This window comes from Myotis davidii, unplaced genomic scaffold (assembly GCF_000327345.1).
Source record: "Myotis davidii unplaced genomic scaffold, ASM32734v1 scaffold415, whole genome shotgun sequence".
NCBI classification, from domain to species: Eukaryota; Metazoa; Chordata; class Mammalia; order Chiroptera; family Vespertilionidae; genus Myotis; species Myotis davidii.
This window is the reverse complement of record NW_006287951.1, coordinates 6,708,823-6,726,493: the sequence shown is the minus strand read 5'-3', so window position 1 is coordinate 6,726,493 and position 17,671 is coordinate 6,708,823.

Below are 17,671 nucleotides of genomic sequence, written 5' to 3'. Positions count from 1 at the left end.
GCTGTACAGTCGCTGCTGATTTTCATGAGGCGTCGTGCATAAATCGCTCTGGATATTTCTTGGCTTTGCAGCTTCATGGGATTTGGCTAAGACTCCATCTGCTTCCTCCCTTCGACTCCCACCCCTACTTTTACAAGAGGTGGAATTCTACATGAGAATCTTTAACTCTTCTGTTAGTATCTGCTCCTTATCTCTAGAAATGACCTCCTATGTTCGGGGAGAACCTTCCATTTTATGCAGCTTGTAAAGATTAAAAGAGCAGAGATTCCATGGTCATATCACCCTGTGGCATAAACACTGTCTTATTATTTTTACAAAAAGAAGCAGAAGTGAGAGCTGAATTGGCTGCAGGAGCTAATTGCATAAGTTATTGTTTCCCCCTATGATTATCATCTTTGTAATAGGAAGAACATTCACTGGGTACTAACTGTGCCAGCCACACATTGATTTTAGATTCCTACAAATGAAAACCCTGCATCATAGGCTGGATGTTGTATTTCATTTTTTTTGATAAATACTATTAAATCACTTACTTAAATGAATGTATCAGTTTATACCGACACCAACAATGTATGAGAGATATCGTTGCCCCTTCGTGCTTTCCCAGGCTCAGTTTAACCTATTCTTCTCTATTCTCCAGGCCAGAGTTTGAGCTTCACTCCTGAATTTATAGTACATTTTCATCATTGATCTGTGCAAGGCTCCCTCTTGTTTTTTGTTTTTAAAATTTTATTGAGATATAATTTATTTACCATTAAACTCACCATTTTAATTGAACAATTCAGTAGTTTTAAGTGTATGCACAAGATTGTGCAACTAAAACCACTGTCAAATTCCAGAACATTTTCATCACCCCCAAAAGACACCCTGAACCCATTAGCCATCACTCCCTGGCCACCATTAAACTACTTTCTATATCTGTGGACTTGCTTATGTGGGGCTTTTCATATAAATGGAATCCATTATAAATTAATGGACACTGGGTTGCTTCCACTTCTTGGCTATTATGAATAATGTTGCTGTGAACATTTGTGTACGAGGTTTTATAGACCATATATTTTCAACTCTCTTGAGTATACTAGGCGTAAAATGGTTGGGTCTTATGGTAATTTTGTTTAACTTTCTGAAGAAATGTCAAACTGTTTCCCAAACAGCTGCACCATTTCTATTTTTACATTCTCACCAGCAGTGTATGACAGTTATAATTTCTCCACATCCTGACCAGAACTTGTTACTTTTGAAAAAAAATATTTTTATTGATTTTAGAGAGAGAAGAAGGGAGAGGCATAGAGAGATAAAAATATCATCAAGAGAGAAAGAGACATCAATCAGCTACCTCCTGCATGCCCCCTACTCGGGATTGAGCCTTGCAATCTGGGCATGTGCCCTGACTAGGAATTGAACCTGGGTCCTCTTGGTTCATGGAATGATACTTAACCACTGAGCCACATTGGCTGGGCCTTGTTATTTTTCTTTAGTTGGTCAAAGGGGGATAGCAATGCCTGTTTCTCAGAGTTATGGTGACGACGGAATGAAATGGTATCTGTATCTGTGCGTGAACTGCTTATAGTAATAATAATAATAATTATTATTATTATTATTGCCATTAGAATGGGTATGAGGTAGGATCTCACTGTGGTTTAGATTTGAATTTCCCTGATGGTTAATGACAACTGAGAAACTTTTCATGTGCTTATTGGCCATTGGTATATTTTCTTTGGAGAAATGTCTATTCAACTTCTTTGTCCAGTTTATAATTGAGTTGTCTTTTTTATTGTTGAGTTGTAAGAGTTCTTTGTATAATAGAGATATTATACCTTATCAAGTGTATAATTTGTAAACATGTTTTCTTTCTGTGGTTTGTATTTTTACTTTTTTAGATAGTGCCCTTTGAAGCCCAAAAGTTTTAATTTTAATGAAGTCTAATTTATCTATATTTTTGTTGTTATTGCTTACTCTTTTGGTGTCATTTTAGAAATATTTGCCTAACTCAAAATCATGGAGATTTATACTATTCTTTATAGTTTGAGCAAATACTCTTAGATCTTTGATCTATTTTGAATTAATTTTTATATTTGATATAAGAAACTCAATTGACAGTAGGTATATGGTTTATTATTGGACTCCCTAATCCTTTGATCTTTAAGTCTATCCTTATGCCAATTATACTGTTTTGATTACTACAGCTTTGTAGTAAGTTTTGAAATAGGAAGTATGTTTTCCACTTTTTTCTTCTTTTAAAGATTGTCTTGGATATTCTGAGTCCCTTGTATTTTAATATAAATTTTAGAGTCGGCTCTTCATTTGTGCACAAAGTCCGTTATAATATTGACAGGGATTTCATTTAATGTGTAGATCAATCTGGGAAATATTGTCATCTTAACAATATTAAGTTTTCCAATCCATAAATACAAGCTGTCCTTCCATTTATTTAGGCCATTTAAATTTTCTCTCGATAATGTTTTTTTTCAGTGTACAAGTCTTACACTTCCATGGTTAAATTTATTCCTAAGTATATTTTCTTTTGATACTACTATAAATGGTATTATTTTCTTAATTTTATGTTTGAATTATTCTTTGTTAGTGTGTATAAACACAATAGATTTATCTATATTGGCCATGTATCCCACGGCATGATGAACTCATTATTAGCTCTAATCTTTTTGTTAATTTTAAAGGATTTTTAATATATAACTTTATGTCATCTCTGAATAGAGATACTTTTGCATGCTTTTTTTTTTGGATATTGCACCAAAAGCACTGGCAACAAAAGCAAAAACACAAGTGGGATTATATCACTAAAAGGCTTCTGTATAGCAAAAGAAACAATACAGAGGCAATCAATGGGATGGGAGAAATATTTGAAAGACATATATCTAATAAAGGGTTAATTTCTAAGATATATGAAGTCCTTTCCGGGCAAACTGGGCATCAGTGAGTGTATATCTGATTCACAGTGGTACTACTGTTTAGATCAGTGGTTCTCAACCTTCCTAATGCCTCGACTCTTTAATACAGTTCCTCATGTTGTGGTGACCCCAACCATAAAATTATTTTCGTTGCTACTTCATAACTGTAATTTTGCTACTGTTATGAATCGTAATGTAAATATCTGATATGCAGGATTTATTTTCATTGTTACAAATTGAACATAATTAAAGCATAGTGATTAATCACAAAAACAATATGTAATTAATAAGTCAAGACATAATCCAATTAAAAATTGGCAAAATAACCTGAATTAGACATTTTCCAAAGAAGATATACAAATGGCCAACAGGTATATAAAAAGGTACTCCACACCACTAGTCATCAGAAAAATGCAACTCAAATCCACAGTAAAATATCACCTCTCATCAGTTAGAATGGCTGTTATAAAAACAATAAGAACAGGAGACAACAAGTTGTTGAGGGTGTAGAGAAAAGGGACCACTTGTACTATGGGATTTAGTCCCTTTGGGAAATAGTATGGAGGGTCCTCAAAAATTTAAAAATAGATTATCCTATGATCCAGAAATCTTGCTTCTGGATTTATAGCTGAAAAAAATGAAATCGGTATTTTAAAGAGATATCTGCACTCCCATATTAATTGCAGCATTATTCGCAATAGTCAAGATATGGAAACAATTTAAGTGTGCATCGATGGATGAATAAAGAAAATGTGACACACACACACACACACACACACACACACCACACACACACACACACACACACACACACACACACACACACACACACACACACACACACACACACACACACACACACACTCTCCAGCCATTAAAAATAAGGAAATCCTGTTGTTTGTGACAAAATGGATGAACCTGGAGGACCCTATGCCAAGGGAAATAAGAGAAAAAACAATTACTGTATGATCCCACTTTTACATGGAATTTAATAAGAAAAGAAGTCATACTAATAGAAACAATAGAATGGTGGTTTCCAGGAGTTGGGGGGCAGGGTTGGGAGTTGAACTGATGTTGGTCAGGACTTATAACCTTTCATTTATAGGATGTATACGTTCTGGGGATCTATGTACAGCATCGTGACTATAGATAATATTGTATTGTTTACTTGAAGTTTGCTAACACACACACACACAAAATTATTTGTCAATTATACCTCAATAAGGCTGGTGAAAATAAACATAAAAAAATCAGTGACAATATTTAAAAACAAAACTTACATTGGTGTATCTCTCTCCTCTCTCTCTCCCTCCCCCTTTCTTCCTCTCTAAAATCAATGAAGTCACATTTTTAAAAAACCATAAACAGCCCTGACCGGTTTGGCTCAGTGGATAGAGCATTGGCCTGTGGACTGAAAGGTCCCAGGTTCGATTCCAGTCAAGGGCATGTACCTTGGTTGCGGGTACATCCCCAGTGGGAGGTGTGCAGGGGGCAGCTGATCAATGTTTTTCCCTCATCGATGTTTCTAACTATCCCTCTCCCTTCCACACTGTAAAAAAAATCAATACAATATATTAAAAAAACAAAACCATAAACAAAAAACAATACTTAAGTATAAACCTGACTGGAAAAGTTCAAAACCTATATGAGGAAAATTGTACAACACCCTTGAAAGACTTAAACATAGACTTGAGCAAATGAAAATATGTACCATATTCATGGCTAAGAAAACTCAACATCACAAAAATGTCAGTTTCCCTAAATTAATGAACAAATTAAATGCAATGCCAATAAAAATATGATCAGAAATTATTTCTGCAGCTAAAAATCTTGATTTAATGTTTATTTGGAAAAACTAACAAGCAAGAAGAGCCAGGAAAACTCTGATGAAGAACATAAATAAGGGGCCTAATTGTACTAAACATTAAAAAATATTTTGATGCCCCTATATTAAAACAATTTTGGTGTTTGGGAAGGATATACTGACCCCTGGAAGAGAACATAAAAACTCAGGTCAAATTGCATATGAAAATTTAGTGAGTATATATAGGTAGCATCTCAAATCAGTGGGGGGAAAGGCAAGCTTTTTAATCTATGTATATAAAAGCCTAAGCAACTGAACAACCGAACAACCAAACAACCGGTTGCTATGACATGGACTGACCACCAGGGGACAGACACTCAATGCAGTAACTGCCCCCTGGTGGTCAGTGCGCTCCCACAGTGGGAGTGCCACTCAGCTGACTGACCTCATCCTGGTGGCCCACCAACATGGCAGCAGCCACTCACTCCCTCAGTAGTCCTGGAAGTCCAACCTCTGGTGAATGGGCCAGGCACCAATGGACCAGGCGCTGCCAGCATGATCCTGACAGTGCCACTGGCCTCCTGGAAGTCAGCCTTGGGCACCGCGGCTGCTTCCCCTCCCTAGATGCTTTGCAAGGAAAAGATATAAAAGCGGCCCCCAGGTGGCCCCTGGCAACCTGTGCAAAAATCAGCGGGACGGACCCAGATCCCCCGGGGGCATCCCACTGCCTGCTGGAGGGCTGGTCATGCCCTGATCCACCCCCCGCCTTGGGATGGGTGCCAGATGCAGGGCTCACAGCTGGTGAGCGCAGCTGTGGCAGCATGAGCCTCTCCTGATCAGGACTGACTGGGCACGAGTTTGCATCAGGTGCAGTGAGGCCGGGATCAACAGGAGTGTCAGGCAGGATCAGCAGGTGACATTGGACTGCTAGTTTTGGCCCAATCTCCACAGGTCATACCAAAGGACCCCACTGTGCATGAATTTGTGCACCGGGCCTCTAGTGTTTAATAATTTAACAAAGTGAGGAGGGCCAGACAGTGTTATGTAAAAGAAATAAAATTGGGTCCATTCTTCATACCCAGATAAATTCTGAATGGATCAGACATTTAAATATGGTAAAAGATAAAATCACACAAGTGATAGTAGAAAACATGTTTGCTTTATAACCTGGGTGTGAGGAAAACCTAATTATGACAGAATGCAAAAGCAATAATGAAAATGATAAATTTGGTTGCATGAATAAAAATTTTTTGAAGGGCTGAACATACAACACAAAACAAAAAATGAAACAAAAAACCCACAAAAATACCAAACCCACCAACTATTAAAGTAAAAAGGCAAATGACAAATGGGAAAAAAATATATAGCTTATGTTATAGGCACAGATTTGCTCTCCTTAACATCTGAAGAGCTACTAAAAATTTTAGATGGAAAAGATCAAGTTTTCTGATGAACCAAAAATGAACCAAAAATATGAAGTTTACAGGAAAAAATGTTACCAGCCTTTAACCATGTCTAAAGTTGCTTGCTTTTGTTTATAATAAGTGACATGCAAAATTAACGTGCACTGAGATGCCATGTTTCATCCACCAGATCACCCCAGTTCCCCCAAATTGAGAATGATTAATTGGCAAAGCTCTAGAGCAGCGGTTCTCAGCCTGTGGGTCGTGACCCCTTTGGGGGTCGAACGACCCTTTCACAAGGGTCGCCTAAGACCATCGGAAAACACATCTATAATTACATATTGTTTTTGTGATTAATCGCTATGCTTTAATTATGTTTAATTTGTAACAATGAAATTGGGGGTCACCACAAGGTGAGGAACTGTATTAAAGGGTCGGGGCATTAGGAAGGTTGAGAACCACTGCTCCAGAGGTACATTTCACAAAACTGAGCAGATCTCCTCTGTCTCCAGGTTACTTAGCTTTGCTGGAGGATAGAGGGCAGAAAGGACAGCAAGCCATCAGGGCGGGGTCAGGCGTGATGGCTCAGGTTTGAAGGAATGAGTCCATATGAGTGGTGTAGTGATGCTGTGGTGCACTGGCCAGGTACCCTTGTTAAGACTGAGAGACTCACTTCTCCCATTGCCTGGAGTGTTGGCTGCTCACAGTTCACACTTCAGTCTTTCTCTGGGAATTGCTGTCTGTGTGTGTGTGTGTGTGTGTGTGTGTGTGTGTGTGTGTGCTCACGTGCGTTTATAAATAAAGAGTGATGGAATTAAGGTACCATCCATTTGCAACTCCTACTGGAGAGCTGAATCTAGGCAAGCTCATTGGTGGCTGCTAACAGCACAAAAGAGAGACAACCAGACATGGTGTGCCTCCTGACAGAAGCACACACAGCCTTACCTATAAGTCTTCTTACAAAAAGTTGCAACCTGAATCTGATCCACCCGAGTACCAGTTGTAGGGAACAGATGATATTGTCGTGAGGCAATTTGCAAAATGCAGATTGTGGAAACTGTGCAGGACAAATGGCCTGGTTTCTTCAAATGAGATATTGCAAGGAAGACACACACACACACACACACACACACACACACACACACACACACAGGAATTTATCAATGAAAAGAGATCTATGAGATAAGACATGTAACCAATTTTAATTCTTAAGCCTTATTAAGATCCTGCTTTGAACAAACTGTAAAAATATTCTTTTATGGTTCAATTGAGAAAGTTTGAACACTGATGATAGAAATGATTAGTATTTTTTAGATTTGATAATGGTATTGTGGTTATGTTATTTAAGAGAGTCCTCAACTTTTAGAGGTACAGACAGAAATATTTATGGATTAACTAATGAAGTATCTGTCCCCCAAAATAATGTAGACTGTGGGGAAGTTGGGAAAGATTAGATGAGACCAGATTGGCCATGATTTGATGACTGCTGAAGCGTGGCCCTAGGTTTATGGGGGATCATACTATTTCCTTCATTTTATATCTTTGAAAATTTCTATTATAACAAGAAGCATATATAAATTTGCTTTTTAATATAATGATCTCACTCCTGGGAATCTATCCAGAGATGATATCTATGAAAGGATGGTAGTGTGATGACATTAACAAAAAGGAAAAAATATCCTGGAAGTAAATTGAATACCCAACAATGACATATGGTTAAATGAATCGTGATTTCAGGCAGTCATTAAAAGAATAATTTAGAGCCAAACCAGTCATCTGGAGGGGTTTTCAGAAATGCTGCTGAATGAGAAAAGCAGGATGCACACATGAATTTATGAGACCTCATTAAAAAAATATAAAGCATCCTGGCTGGGTAGCTCAGTTGGTTAGAGCATCATCCTGTACACCAAAAGGTTGCGGGTTCAATTCCCAGTCAGGGTACATACCTAGTTTTGGGTTCAGTCTCCTGAACAGGACTTGTGCAGGAGGAAAACTATCAATGTTTCTCTCCCTCTCCCTTCCTCTCTCTCCAAAATCAATAAAAACACATCCTTGGGTGAGGATTTAAAAAAAAAAAAGTGCAGATTCTAGGTGAAGGGTATAATGCACTGGGATGTAAGCTTTCTATGGTCAAATAGATTCAATAAGTTTTTAAAAAATAAAAATAAAGATGAGAACTCTCCATGTGCACATGTGTGTACGGGAGGGTGTCCAGCGGGCTCTGAACATGGTTACGTGGGGTCTGGGATGGGAGAGTGGGAAGGTGTTTTGGATGAATGGAGGAGATGATGCTTCTGCAAAACTCGGGTAAAAACCAAAGGAAGCTACGATGCGGCCCATTGTCTGCTGGCTGGGTGGGCTCTGTGGCAAGGGCAAGGCTGTGGGTCAGGCTGATCTATAGTCCAGCATGGTGTCACATTGGAGAGTTTGGCAGTGCTCATGGAGCACCTACTATGTGCCCGGCCTGGCCTGTGAGCTTGTGATACAGAGGTGAAGGTGCTGAGCCTGCCCCTGGGAAGCTGCCATGCTAATGAGGGGAGGAGAAAGTCGACATGTATAAGTGTTTTATACACAGGAGGCTATGGGCATGTTGCTTAACTTCTGTGAACCTCAGGTTCCTCATCCATAAAACGGGATTACAGTGTCTGCTCTGAGGATTAAAAATGGGCAATACAAGTATAATCGCACCCTCTTGGCCACACGTCTCTCACTGAGGTCCAAATCAACATACTGTTATAGTCTCTCAAGGTGGGAAAACAGGCAGTGAGAGTGAGTAAGGAAGGAGGGGGAGTTAGTTAAGGAAAATAAATCTGAGAGTTAAGGCATAAAAGGGTAAGGTAGAATTTTATGATAGTTTCTTGAGACCATAGAAGAAAGGAGAGGTAAATAGATTCATTCATTCGAAAGCTTTCACTTAATGCTTACTGTGTTATTCGTCAGTGAACAAAGTGGACCCAGATCTGTGCCCCCTCAGCGATTATAACTAGAAGGGGGAGATAGACAGTAGACAGTAAAAGGAACAAGTGAATAAATTATGTGATGCACAGAAAGCTCCACGGAAAAAAGGAAAAGCAGAGCCGGGGAAGTATATGAGGCCGCCAGGGCTGCTGTAACAAAGTGCCACCAACTGGGTGGCATAAGTAACAGAAATTTATTGGCCCAGGACTGGAGGCCAGAGGTTCGCGATCCGGATGTCAGCAAGGTCATGCTCCCTCTGAGGCCCCAGGGAAAGGTCCGGTCCAGGCCTCCCTCCTGGCTTCTGGTGGGTCCTTGGCTTGTGGCAGCACAACTTCCATCTTCACATGGTGTTCTCCTTCTGTGCATGTCTTGCTTGGTGTCCACATTTTCCCTTTTTATCAGGACACCAGTTAGGTTAGATTAGGGGCCCAACCTAATCCAGTGTGACCTCATCTTAATTACATTGACAATGACCCTGTTTCCAAATAAGGTCACAGTTGGAGCTCCCGGAGGTGTCCACTTCCACATTGTGAATTTACACAACAGGAAGGGAGATGGAAGTGCCCTCGTCGGTGGGCGGGCTACAGTGTTAAACAGGGAAACTTACTGAGAAGGGGACTTTGGAGAGAAGACTTGAAGGCTGTAGGGAGTGGGCCACACGGACACTGCAGAAGAGTGTCCTGACTGGAGGGGACAGTCAGTGCAAAGGCCCCGTGGCAGGACTGTGCTTGGATGTTTCAGGAACAGCGGGAAGCCAGTGTGGTTGCAGCAAAGGAATGAACCAGGAGAGGAGGTCTGCTGGGGTCAGGCCCAGATCATGTGGCCCTGGTGGCCTGTTAAGGATCTTAGCTTTTTCTGGGAGCTTAATGGGAAACTACTGGCAGAGTGGCTTGGCTGTCAGCATTCTGTAGATGGGTGGGGGAGCAGTTGGGGAGCTATGGCTGTGATCCAGGCAGGAGATGACTGCGGGAGCAGAGACAGGAGGACGGCTGGAGCAGTGTCTCAGGTAGAGAAGGGAGTTGGGATCTGGTGTACAAGGAGAGGTGTTGGCTGTGGAAAGCATGGCATGGGCACTGTGCCTCTTTAAGCATATGTAGTATAAACACTTTCCTCTTATTGAACATTTAAAGAATCTAGTAAAATACACAGCGGACAGAAGACTCTCAAAAAACGTTAATTTTTTTCTTTCTCTCCCATTCTAGAGTCTGACCTGCTCTGTGCCCACCCCACAGTTCTCCTTTCCCAACCACTCATCTTAATCTCCAAAGAGAAATGAGTTTTCAATGATCTTCTAAATCCTCGGTTTTTGAGGCGGTACCTTGGGGCCCATGTGAGGGGGAAGGAAATGCTTGGTGGGAAAACTCTGATATCCCTGCTCCATTCCTCACTTCATCCAGAAAAACTCAATATCGTGTATGCAGGGACTCATTGAAGAGTTTTACTCTTAAAAATATTTCTGCCTCTTAAGAACAGAAGCTTGTCATAAAGCACTTCTCCAGGCTGAGATATTTTACAACTCTTATAAAAAAATTACCTCTAATGGTAAAATATTAGATCCTGGTTCTGCTTGAAAATCTCTATATAGACTTTCCAACTTCATCAAATAATAATGATGGTGACAATGATAACTAATATTTATTGAGGGCTAAACTTGCCTAGGCAATTTCCTGACTGGTATATTGTAAAGAATTAAGCTATGCATAGTCAAAGCCATCAATTCATGGAGCCATGGGATGTTTGAGCTTGGACAGCGTTTAACAATATTCTAATTTCAACCCTCTCATTTTATTAACAAACTAGAGGCCCGATGTACAAAATTTGTGCAAGAGTAGGCGTTCCTTACCCTGCCTGCCAGTACCGGCTTCCCTCTGGCACCTGGGACCTGGGCTTCCCTCACAGCCCCAGCTTCATCCAGAAGGTCATCTGGAAGGACATCTGGTCTAATTAGCATATTACGCTTTTATTATCCGTTATAGATAACGGATAGAAATGTTGACTTGGTCAAGGTCATCCAAGGAAAACTGGGTCTAGAATCCAAGTGACCTATGTCCCAGTTCTCCAATTTTCCCTTCACATCTTGCTGGAAGGCAGGTGTCCTCAGCCTATGGTGAGGAGTGTCAAATTACAGCTGTTGAAACCAAGGGGAGACAGGAAATGTGTTTGATGTGACATTTACTGTCCCTGGGAGTTCAGGTTTACAAGTTCCCACCATATTTAAGAGCCTTTGAAAGTCTCTTAATTGTTTGGTTATCTGATGTTACGGAAACAGTCTCTGCAGACACAGACTGATGGGTAAATAGCTCGTTAAGAGTTTATTTAAAATGATAAACTAACATAATGTATCTTCTCTTGAGAGATTTATCAAAAGCACAAGATCGCACCACAGTCTGTAGTGACATTTCTGAAGTCATTATTGACTCTGGCGTCCTCGTTTTGTTGGGGAATGTTTTATTTCTCCATCCATGACCTGCCGCACTGTAAGTACACCTGGCAGTTCCTCTGAGGACAAGCAGGTCACAGCAACCTGGTGAGAGGCGAAGAAAGCAGATCTGGGTGTGAATCCCGCCTCTGCCTCTTAGATCTGTCTTAGGGTAACACTTTAGCTCCCGAGCTCAGTTTTCCCATCAGTAAAATGGGAATTAAAGCAGTATCTACCCCACAGAGGTGGGAGTTCAATGAGCCAAGTCTATAGAGCATGTTGCACCCTGCCTGGCTTGGGGTAGGTGCTAAGTAGCAGCGAACCTCTCTGCTGGGAGGCAGGAGAATGCCGTGCCTGGCACTCCAATTGCAGTCCCTGGACCAGCAGCATTGGCACCCTCCAGTCTGGGGACACACTGGTGTGGCTTTTGAGTCAGCCTGCCTGGTCGGGCCCAGGTTTCAGTCTGGTTACTAATTAGCTATGTTGCTGTTTGTTCATCGGTGCAATTGGAAGGATGATGAGAGGGGTACCTACTTTATGGGTCGTTTTGGGCAGATGTGAGGTGCTGAGAGGCTAGCTGCTGGACATATTTCTTAGTGCCTGTGATGGTTTTCTCCCTTTTAACTTGGCAGTTTGGGTAATTTATATTTTCTTTTGAAAATCATACATTATATTTTTTCAAAATTACTAACACAGTGTTGGGCAAAATGTTCTCTGTATCTCTGGATTTTTCTTTGCATTTTCTTCTTCATTCATTTCTAATTTTATAATTTTGTGCTTTCTTTCATTCTTAATTAGGCTGCCTAGTGATGTATTAGTTGTATTGATTTTTTTTTCTGCAAAGAATCCATTCTTAAAATATTTAATTCTATTATTTGTTGATTGCAAACTTACTGTCTTTTGAGTTTGTTTTCCTTAAACTTTTTTTTATTCTTTCTCTTTCTAATTTTCTATGTTGAATGCTTATTTATTTTTATTCTTGTTTGTTTGGTAATATGTTTGAGATTATGGCTTTTCCTGTGGGTACAATTTTGAATGTATTGTAGTTCTAATTTTTAATGTTATTATTTCATGTATTTGACAATTGCAATTTATCTATTATCTTTGACTGAATAGTTAATTAGGAGAGATGTTTCCCCCTCTAATTTCCAAGTGTTTGGCCTTTCTATGCTTATTTATTGTTTTATTGTATTGCAATCCTAGAATGTAGTTTGTGCTATAAGAGCTTCTTGGAATTTATGCCTAAAAGATGGTATTTTTTAAAAAATTTCTTGTCTGAAGTTTTACATGTCTCCTTTTTCCCTGCTTGAACCCCCTTCCCCTCCCCAACCCTCCCACCCCGGGCAATCCCCCACCGCCCAGTGTCTGTGTCCATTGGTTATGCTAATGTGCATGCATACAAGTCCTTTGGTTGCTCTCTAACCCCCCCTCACCTGCCATTTGTCTCTGGATCTGTTCTTGTTCAAAAAGATGGTATTTTTTATAAATGAACCCTAACTACCTAGAAAGACATAATTTTAATTACATTGTTCACATATTTTGTATCCTTATCTATTTTCATATAGTTGATGTGAGAGGGATCTAAAGAGGTGTATTAAAACCTTATTACTTTTATATTTTTGTCATTTTTCTTTGTATTTCCTATGGCTTTACTTTACAAATGTTGGTGCTTTGTTATTTGATTTCTAATGTTTTGTGTCAGTATTATCTCCACTGTGGATAGCAACCTTCATCATTATGAAGGGACCACAAGTGCCCCCCATGCAATATCTTTTACCTCGCCTTTGTCTAATACCAGTGTCATAATTCCTGCCTTGTCTCCATTTAGGCTTCTGCACCAGGCTAGGAAGTTGGTTTGAGGAGAGAAGTGTTGCTGCCCATCTCTCTCAGCTCTTACTGTGTTGTTTCCCCGCATGGTGGAGGAATCGCCTCTCTCAGGGGTCCTGCCTCTCCCTGAGCCCACCCCAGTGCAATGCTTCCAACTCTTCTAGTTGAGAGCCCTTCAGACACCAAGCTGATGTCTTCAAGTTTCCTAAGCATGGGGAGTGCACTGGTGAATAAGACACAGACCCTGGATCTTAAGACCCTTTCATTTTAGGGAGCCAGTTGGAGGGAAAGGTCACAGGACAAAGGAGCAAGAGCTACAGATGCAGCCTCTGCTCTATGCAGTTGGACGCTCCAGGACCCTGACAAGGGGCACCTCCCCATCAGTCTTCCTGAGGGGGTGACACAGGTGACACATGGCCTGGACAGGAGTTAGCCAAGCAAATGGCAAGACAAAGAGGATGCAATGACCACAGGCTTGGAGATAGGCATTTATATATACTTACTTCACAAAGAAGGTAGTTAAGTTTCAAAGAAGTAAAGCAATTAGCCCAAGGTAACGGCTAGTAGGTAATAGAACCAAGATTTGAATCCAGGTCTTTCTGACTCCAGCGCCTACGCTCTGCCCAGTCCAGTGTGCCCTTGCCCAGATACCATCCCCCCTCAACGTATCCCACTTCCTCATTCTCTTCAGGTGTTTATGTTTCTAGTTACCACACTTTTCCCCCCTATCGTGACACCCAGCTTTCACACAGAGGAGCAGATGACTGACAACAGTTTAATGTCTGAGCTATTTTCTTTTTAAGGAAAGCTGTATTTGAGTAAGATTAAAGTGATAAGATAAAAGAATATAACCCCAGCAGTGGAATTCCATTTTTTGTTCAAAGAAAGAAGTTTTGGGACATGTAGGAGCCTGAGGAGTTTTAGTATCTGAGCTGAATCGAAGGCTGGTCTCACTCTTTTTCTCTGGTTTTCTATTCTTTGTGTCAAGTTGCTCATGCTCATTCCCAACTTCTTTGTACAAAGAAATCTCTGACCCGTCTCCTTTGTGGCTAAAGCCCCGGAAGAGCCCTGTACCTCTGGGAGGAAGATGTTGATAGAGTACACAGTCTGACAACAAAACTTTGCTCCGTTTACAAATTTCAGTTCTAAAGCGATTCCTGCTCATGTCGATTCTTCCTTCATTTCCAGGTTTGTGAGGACGCCTCTTCCTTGGAGTCCTGGGTCTTCCTTATATGAAAGAGTTTTGAGTTGCCAAGGATGCGTAACACCTTTCGTACTGCATAGAAATCTCTAAGACATATGCCAGGGACCGCACGTTTTTGGGCAAACTGCACGTTATTTAAATCATCATAACTACAGATCATAATGCACTTTAGGTGTTGTTTTTCAATAATTATGATATTTCTATTTACAAAAACAAACAATTAAACAATTAAAGTTCCTAGTACTTTTTTTTAACGTATGGTACTGCGCGTAAAACATTTTCTAAAAGCGCCAGGAACTTGAAGACGAAGACTATTCGGATGACCAAAATACAATGTAACTGCAATGCTTTATGGGTTCGTGCAATTATATAGTTTTTCGTAGATTGACCGGCCCGGTTTCCACCAATGAGATCGCTTCATTCGATGTGGACAAGACAGTGTGTTGACATCTAAGGTCCATAACAGATGGCGTGTGAAAAACGAGGAAACTCGTGAGTGGTCCTTAACAGATGGCGTGCGAAAGCTCGTGAGCGGTACGAAAGGTGTTAAGTGGCCAGTGTCAAGAGGAAGCCGGCTTCATCCTGCCATGACCTCAGGCTGCGCATGAGTTTATTCCAGAAGTTCATGCTGCCCCCTTTCAGTCCACACCCTCACACCCCTTTGAGGTGTGAGTCACTCTGAAGGCCCGAATCTGATTGGTCACTGCTTCAGGAGTACATCTGCAATATGGGGGGCTTCCCTTAGGTTTTTGTCTCTTCTCTTTCAGGGAGACAGGGGGCTTTGCCAAGAGTCTGATCATTGAGAGCCTTCTTGCTCACAGGCATTTTATTCTGTGGCTCAGCTCACTCAACATTCACAGGCAGTTGCATATTTACCCTAAAGATTCCAGATTCCAAATTCCACTGATTGTTGCTTTGAAACCCAGGGATTGTCTAAAACTTGATATAAATTATTCTTGACTTTCCTTGTATATTCATTCAGTTGTGCGCGCGCGCACACACACACACACACACACACACACACACACACACACACAGTTTGGGAAGCCTGAGTATAGCCAGGATATGCTAGCTACTTTAGGAAATGTAGAAATGAAGACTCTTTGTTGCATCATCCAGTTTACACATCTACCCTCACTGAATGTATTTTTAAACCTAAAATCAGGGTACCTGGCGAGGCCTTCAGAATTTTCTGTTTTGTTTAGTTTTGAAGTAAAAGAATCCCAATTAAAACCTGCTCAGTTGGTTGGAGCATCATCCTGTGCACCAAAGGGTCTCAAATGTTATTCCAGTCAGGGGACATGCCAGGTTTTTGGTTCAATCCCTGGTTGGGGTGCATTCAGGAAGCAACTGATTGATGTTTCTCTCTCACATGGATATTTCTCTCCCTCCCTCCTTCCCTCCCAGAAGTTCCATTTAGTGACTTATTGACTCTTACCGGTTCTGGTTGAGTCATGTGATCATTCTTAAGCCAATCACAGAGGCCAGAGAAATGCAGTGTTCTGATTGGCTTAGGCTCAGATTATATGTTTACTCTTGGAGCTGAGCAGTAGCTGAACCCAACCAGAGCACATGGAGTGAGTGTGGGAGGGTGGTGCCCCAGAGGGAGACAGGAATAAGTTACCAGCACAACAGCAAATGGATGGTGGGAGGCAAAAACTCTAGCTATTCACAAAGAATTTTTTAACTTGTATATATAAAAACCAGGCTGAGAGAAGTAATATGACTCCAGTGTATTGCCGTATCTGGGATATATGTTTTGTGCAATGACAAGCCTGTCAGAATATTTGTAATTTATGGTCACTGAACTGCTACCTAAATCCCTATGGTCTTTATAATTATTTGGTAATATCTTCTGAGGGAAACCAACTGAAAAACAAACAGTGTCTTACCCAGTCTAGATATTGTTGGCAATTTTAAGAAAGCTGGTTTGAAAACCCATGTACTATATGTGCTGAGAACCTACAAATTGCTTTCACCATTTTCCAAGGAAATGTGAAGTGTTGTGAAGGCTGCCAACAAAACGTCAAGTCAGCGCATTGACAGACAAAGGAAGAGAAACCTTTGGAAAAGACGTGATTTCCCACGAGCTTACAGTCCAGCTGAATCTGAGCAGCTGACCTGAGGAAGGAGGTGGAAGAGGCTCAAGGAATAAAATGCTGAGTAAGTGCTTTACTGATGGTTTCAGTGGGAGAGATGCCACCTTCATGACTGTAATTCGAAGGGAAATACCCATAGCTTTGAAGACATGGAAATGCCTCTGCTTGCATAGCAAAACTTACTGTGGTAAAGAGCCCTCAGCACATACTTATGTGGGCATCTTTTATAAACAGACTTACGCTAACCAAATGACTCCCCAAAAGCTCATCAAATTTCCAAGAAGGCAAGTAAAATTATTAATCATGAAATATTCATTGTTATTATTGCACACATTTTAGAGTGAACACAGAACAGGGAAATTATGTCAGGACAGTGGACTAATAGTGTTGGGGAGAGAGAACCATGCTGCATAGACCGGAAGGCAGGGCAACAGAGGAATGGATGCTGGTGAGTAGAAGTCATTCCACCCGAGAGCCCATGGAAAAGCTCTGTTGCGGCAGATGCAGGGTCTCATGCCAGCTTGAGAAGTGTCGGGGCGACTTCATAAACACAGATCATGGTGAGCTTCCGAAGCATCACAGACCTGCGAGGCTTGTCTCCGGGGGTCTTGGGTGGTAAAATCACTGGGCTGGCAGGTTTTTGTTATTTTATTTTATTTTTGTAAATAAAATAAACAGGATGTATTACTTTTTAGAGGAATTTTGTGCCAAAGGCCAATGGTCACTCCTAGGGTCTTGAGGTCTTCTAAGGGACAAGCTTAGGGACTTAGACGGCCAAGGAGGAAATTAGAAGCAGAAGGAGCTCATGGCCTTATCTGACCCAGAGCTATGAGGCCAATGTCTGAGCTAAGTTTCATCTCTCTTTCCCCTTCTCCCACGTCCAATGTAAAGGTGAGAGCTGTCTTCCTGGAAATGGCCTCACCCAGAGAAGGCTTGGGTGGTGGCCTGAGAAGAACAGCTCTACTTGTGGTGTTCACATTTTTTTCTTTCCTATTTTTGGGGGCCTTTCCTTGGCAACAGCTTTCCTCGCCTTTGGAGAGATGAGATC